Genomic DNA, 6274 nt, shown 5'->3' on the forward strand with positions numbered 1-6274 from the left:
TGGCTCGAGGGGCCGAATGGCCTACTCCTGCACCTATTTTCTATATTTCTATGTTTCTGTGTTTCCATGAGCAGTAATGTAAAGTGCTGGAGAGTGGAGGGTGCCAGCGAGTCGCCTTGGCATGGAATGAGGACATTCGGGCCATTGACTTCCTGCTAGCTTCTCACAAAGCAATCCCATCACAAAGTCATAGAGCTGTCCAGCACAGAAACAGGCCGTTCGGCCCATCTAGTCCTTGCATGCATTTGGCCGATTGCCCTCTAAACCCTTCCTATCCATAAAATGTGTCCAAATGTCTTTTGAAAGTCAGAAATCTATAATATTTTATGGCTTCATCTGGCAGCTTATTCCAGACACTGACTGTTGGTAGCATTGCACCGCTCCTATCCCAGTGCCACGTTTATTAGTTTGGTTTAGTTTAGTTTAGTTTAGAGATACAGCGCGGAAACAGGCCCTTCGGCCCACCGGGTCCGCGCCGACCAGCGATCCCCGCACGCTAACACTATCCTACACAAACGAGGGACAATTTTTACATTTACCAAGCCAATTAACCTACAAACCTGCATGTCTTTGGAGTGTGGGAGGAAACCGAAGATCTCGGAGAAAACCCACGCAGGTCACGGGGAGAACGTACAAACTCTGTACAGACAGCGCCCGTAGTTGATGGAACCCGGGTCTCCGGTGCTGCATTCGCTGTAAGGCAGCAACTCTACCGCTGCACCACCTGATTATTCCTGAATCCTGCCCAATTCTCTTTCAAAGTCCCGATGGACTCTTATTCTACCACCCTCATGGCCTGTGAATGTCATCATCCTACACTCTCCAGAAACATCTCTCCCCTCGTCTCCTCACCATCCCATGCCATCGAGTCTTCCTGCCTCCCTTCCTCGGACATCTTACAAGCTTATAGAGGTGTATAAAACCATGAGAGGAATAGATGCACAAAATCTCCAGCCCAGAGTACCAGAGGACCAGAGGACACAGGTTCAAAGTGAAGGGGAAAAGATTTAATAGGAATCCGAGGGGTAACGTTTTCACGCAGAGGGTGGTGGGTGTTTGGAACAAGTTGGCGGAGGAGGTAGTTGAGGCTGGGACTATCCCAAGATTTATAAAACAGTTAGACAGGTACATGGATAGAACAGGTTTGGAGGGATATGGGTCAAATGCAGGCTAGTGTAGATGGGACATGTTGGGCGGTGTTGGCGAGTTGGGCCGAAGGGCCTGTTTCCACAGTGTATCACTCTAAAAGCTCTATGACTCTACCTGCCGTCATGGTGAACAGCTACCCTCCATCCACCTTCTCCAAGTCGATCACAAAGTGGTCCATCTCTGTCAAACCTTCTTTCCAAACGCCCATTTTCTCCAGTTTGACCCTGGACTTGGAATGCCACCTCGATTTTGCTGGCGTGTTCTGCCATCTACTACGACGTTTGCATGAATACAAAGGGCTCCCACTGCCCCAGCCAAACGTTCACCAACTCTGTTCAAGATACTCGGTTCCATGCTTGGAAAAATTGGACCGCGAGACAAGGCCAGGTTTGGGACTGTCCTCCCATTGAACAGTCTCTACTTAATGCATTGAAGTTCTGCTGTTTAGCAATCATGGAGAACTAGAATCACACAGCATGGAAACAGGCCCTTCAGCCCAACCTGCCCAAGATGCACCATCTAAGCTAGTCCCATTTTTTCCCTGTTTGACCCATATATCCTCTAAACCTTTCCTATTCATATACCTGTCCAAATCTATTATTATACTAGACAAAGTGGACCCGTTGGGCCCAAACCTCTCCTGCATTGGTGCAACACCCTCTCCTCCCCCCCTCTCTCCTCAACCCCCCCTCCCCTCTCCCTTCTCCCCCATTCCCCCTCCTCCCCTCCCCCCTCCCTCCTTTTAAACTTTAAAATGTGAATAACTTAAAAAATATAAGACCGATTTCAATAAAACGACTTGCATTATCACTAAAGTGGCAATGGTGAGTAAGGTGGGCCTAAAATTGTCGCGTTATCGTGTACCGTTTCGGCTGAAGTTCAGTCACAAACATAGAAACATAGAAAATAGGTGCAGGAGTAGGCCATTCGGCCCTTCGAGCCTGCACCGCCATTCAATATGATCATGGCTGATCATCCAGCTCAGTAGCCTGTACCTGCCTTCTCTCCATACCCCCTGATCCCTTTAGCAAAAAGGGCCACATCTAACTCCCTCTTAAATATAGCCAATGAACTGGTAAACAAGTAAACAAGATAACAAATGAGAGTTTAAGTATATAGTTGACTACAAATCTTATCTTGTATATATATATATATATATATATATATATATATATATATACATATACACACACACACACACACACACACACACACACACACACACACACACACACACACACACACACACACACACACACACATATATACATGTGTGTGTGTGTGTGTGTGTGTGTGTGTGTGTGTGTGTGTGTGTGTGTGTGTGTGTGTGTGTGTGTGTGTGTGTGTGTGTGTGTGTGTGTGTGTGTGTGTGTGTGTGTGTGTGTGTGTATGTATGTTCCCGAAATAAAGCTAAAACGGTACATGATAGCACAACAATTTTGGGCCCACCTTACTCCCCATTCGCCTGCGGTGTGCAGGATCAAGTTTCGTTCAAATTGTTCTGCTATCGTGTACCCTTTTGGCTGTATTTCGGACACATACTCCATAAATAAACATCGCCATTTTGATCTATTACTTCCGTGTTCAATGTTGTCATTAAACGCGTGCAAAAGGATGCTGGTATTCACGGAAGATAAATGCAAAATGCTGGAGTAACTCAGCGGGACAGGCAGCATCTCTGGAGAGAATAGACAATAGACAATAGACAATAGACAATGCTGAGAACTATAACCTGCACACTCTATCTTCCCCTTACTCTCTCTACTGTACTTGAGTTTGACTTGATTGTATTATGTATAGTATTGATTGGAAAGCAGACAAAACAAAAGCATTTCACTGTACATAGAAACATAGAAAATAGGTGCAGGAGGAGGCCATTTGGCCCTTCGAGCCAGCACCGCCATTCAATGTGATCATGGCTGATCATCCACAATCAGTAACCCGTGCCTGCCTTCTCCCCATACCCCTTGATTCCGCTAGCCCCTAGAGCTCTATCTAACTCTCTTTTAAATTCATCCAGTGAATTGGCCTCCACTGCCCTCTGTGGCAGAGAATTCCACAAATTCACAACTCTCTGGGTGAAAAAGTTTTTTCTCACCGCAGTTTTAAATGGCCTCCCCTTTATTCTTAGACTGTGTGGCCCCTGGTTCTGGACTCCCCCCAAATATGAAATTAAAGTGATGAGTGAAAAGGATTGGGGATGAGCAAAGATGGGGGGAGTCAGTCTCAGTCTCAGTCGACCCCACGACAGAAGGGGGAGGAGTTGTCCGGTTTGATAGCCACAGGGAAGAAGGATCTCCTGTGGCGTTCTGTGCTGCATCTTGGTGGGACCAGTCTGTTGCTGAAGGTGCTCCTCAGGTTGGCCAGTGTGTCATGGAGGGGGTGAGCTGTATTGTCCTGGATGCTCGGCAGTTTGAGGAGCATCCTCCCCTCCAAGGCCACCCCACATGAATCCAACTCCAACTCTGCCCCCAGGATGGAGCCAGCCTTCCTGACGAGCATGTTGATCCACACTCTATCCTGGTTCACGGTTGGAGACCGTCTCGGCATTGGGCTCACGCTGGGCTCCCAGCGGGTTCGTGCCCGCGGCTTGCCTGGTGAGGGTGCCACCCAGCCCCTGCCAGGCCGGGTTGAAGATGGACGGGGACGGGGGCCTCTGATCACCGTGGGATCCAGTCCCAACCATCAATGGCGTTCCCAGCTCCAGGCATCGGAGACGATGCCCTTTTGTTGGCTGCTGCTCATTCCAGCTGGACTTCGTAGAAAGGAGATGGTGCTGTCCAAATTGGACAGACCATCAAAGATTGTTGGTGCATTGAAGTCCCACCGCTGGTGGCATGGGAGGACAGTTGGAACTCTATAGTGGCCTCCTTTCTTGCTCCTCCCTTGTGGGCCACTTGTTCCCACCTGCTTTGAACTCCGAGCTGCCTCCAAGGACTGATTTTCCGGTGCCTCGTTCTCCACTAGACGAGTAACAACCATGAGTGCTCTTCAGAGAGAAAGACTTTCATGTCGATGGTGCCTTTTGCATCTCTTTCAAGACCATCCAAGGTGCTTCACAGCCTGTGAAGTAGCTCTGAAGGGTCCTCGCGTCGCTGTAACGCAGGGAACAGCCAATTTTGTTGTCTCCCACAAGCAGCAATGTGACAATGATCTGGTAATCTGCTTTCACGATGTTAATTGAGGCCAAGACTTCGAGCTGAGCACCGACTGCCCTCTTCCAAAGGGGAGGTCAGAGTGCACCTGTTTAAACTTCTAAACATAGAAAATAGGTGCAGGAGGAGGCCATTTGGCCCTTCGAGCCAGCACTGCCATTCATTGTGATCATGGCTGATCATCCACAATCAGTAACCCGTGCCTGCCTTCTCCCCATATCCCTTGATTCCACTAGCCCCTAGAGCTCTATCTAACTCTCTTTTAAATCCATCCAGTGAATTGGCCTCCACTGCCCTCTGTGGCAGAGAATTCCACAAATTCACAACTCTCTGGGTGAAAATATTTCTTTCACCTCAGTTTTAAATGGCCTCCCCTTTATTCTTAGACTGTGTGGCCCCTGGTTCTGGACTCCCCCAACATTGGCAACATTTTTCCTGCATCGAGCTTGTCCAGTCCTTTTATGATTTTATACGTCTATATAAGATCCCCTCTCATCCTTCTAAACTCCAGTGAATACAAGCCCAGTCTTTCCAATCTTTCCTCATATGACAGTCCCTGACCAAAGGAGAGAGGGAGAGGTGGTGGGGAGGTTTAGAGAGAGGATGCCAGAGTCACGGTCTTCACACTCCGTAGTGTTTGGAATCACTCTCAGTCTGAAGAAGGGTCTCGCCCCGAAACGTCGCCCATTCCTTCTCCCCTAGGGGTTGCCAACTATCTCACTCCCAAATACGGGACAAGGTGACGTCACCGCCCCGCGCCCCACGTGACCTCACCCAGCCAGCGGCCACGTGCTCCCGCCCCACCATTGGCGGCACCCGGGCCGGGAGGCGGGATGCTACGCAACCTCCGTTAGGCAGCGCCCGGGTTTACTCTGTCCGACACTACACTGTCCGGACCTACAGCATCCGGGCCTACAGCGTCCGGGCCTACACTGTCCGGGCCTACAGTGTCCGGGCCTACACTATCCGGGCCTTCACTGTCTGGGCCTACACTGTCCGGGCCTACACTGTCTGGGCCTACACTGTCTGGGCCTACACTGTCTGGGCCTACAGTGTCCAGGCCTACAGTGTCCGGGCCTACAGTGTCCGGGCCTACACTGTCTGGGCCTACACTGTTTGGGCCTACACTGTCTGGTCCTACAGCGTCAGGGCCTACTGCGCCCCCCGGGCTTAATATGGGACAAGGGCGGTCCCGTACAGGACAAACCAATTTAGCCCAAGATACGGGATGTCCCGGCTAATACGGGACAGTTGGCAACTCTAGCCACACCACCCTTTGAGTTTCCCCTCAAGTTCCTATTAAATCTTTCCCCCATCAACGTAAACATCTGCCCTCTGGCTCATGATCTTTTCCTTTGGATTTTGATTCTGATTTTGCTTTAGAAGGTTAATTTCCTTTGAACGAAAACCCTCCAGAGAGACAGCATATTGCCAAAGTTGAAAAGAGTGCAAAGACAAAGTATTAGATTGATTAAAATGAATTCAATTTAACTGCGGTGAGAAAAAATGAAAACATTAGCATTGGTAGCGAATGAATAAGGGGTGCCATTGAGCTGTTATCAGGCAACTGAACCATCCTACCACAACCAGAGAGCAGTGCTGAACTACCATCTACATCATTGGTCACCCTCGGACTATCTTTGATCGGACTATGCTAGCTTTACCTTGCACTAGAGGACATAGGTTCAAGGTGAAGGGGAAAACATTTAATAGGAGTCTGAGGGGTAACTTTTTCACACAGAGGGTGGTGGGTGTATGGAACAAGCTGCCAGAGGAGGTAGTTGAGGCTGGGACTATCCAAATGTTTAAGAAACAGTTGGACAGGTACATGGATAGGACAGGTTTGGAGGGTTATGGACCAAATGCGGGCAGGTGAGATTAGGGCAGCTGGGACATTGTTGGCCGTTGTGGGCGAGTTGGGCCGAAGGGCCTGTTTCCACACTGTATCACTCTATGACTCTATGGCTATG

Source organism: Rhinoraja longicauda, chromosome 37 (assembly GCF_053455715.1).
Source record: "Rhinoraja longicauda isolate Sanriku21f chromosome 37, sRhiLon1.1, whole genome shotgun sequence".
In the NCBI taxonomy this organism is placed as follows: domain Eukaryota; kingdom Metazoa; phylum Chordata; class Chondrichthyes; order Rajiformes; family Arhynchobatidae; genus Rhinoraja; species Rhinoraja longicauda.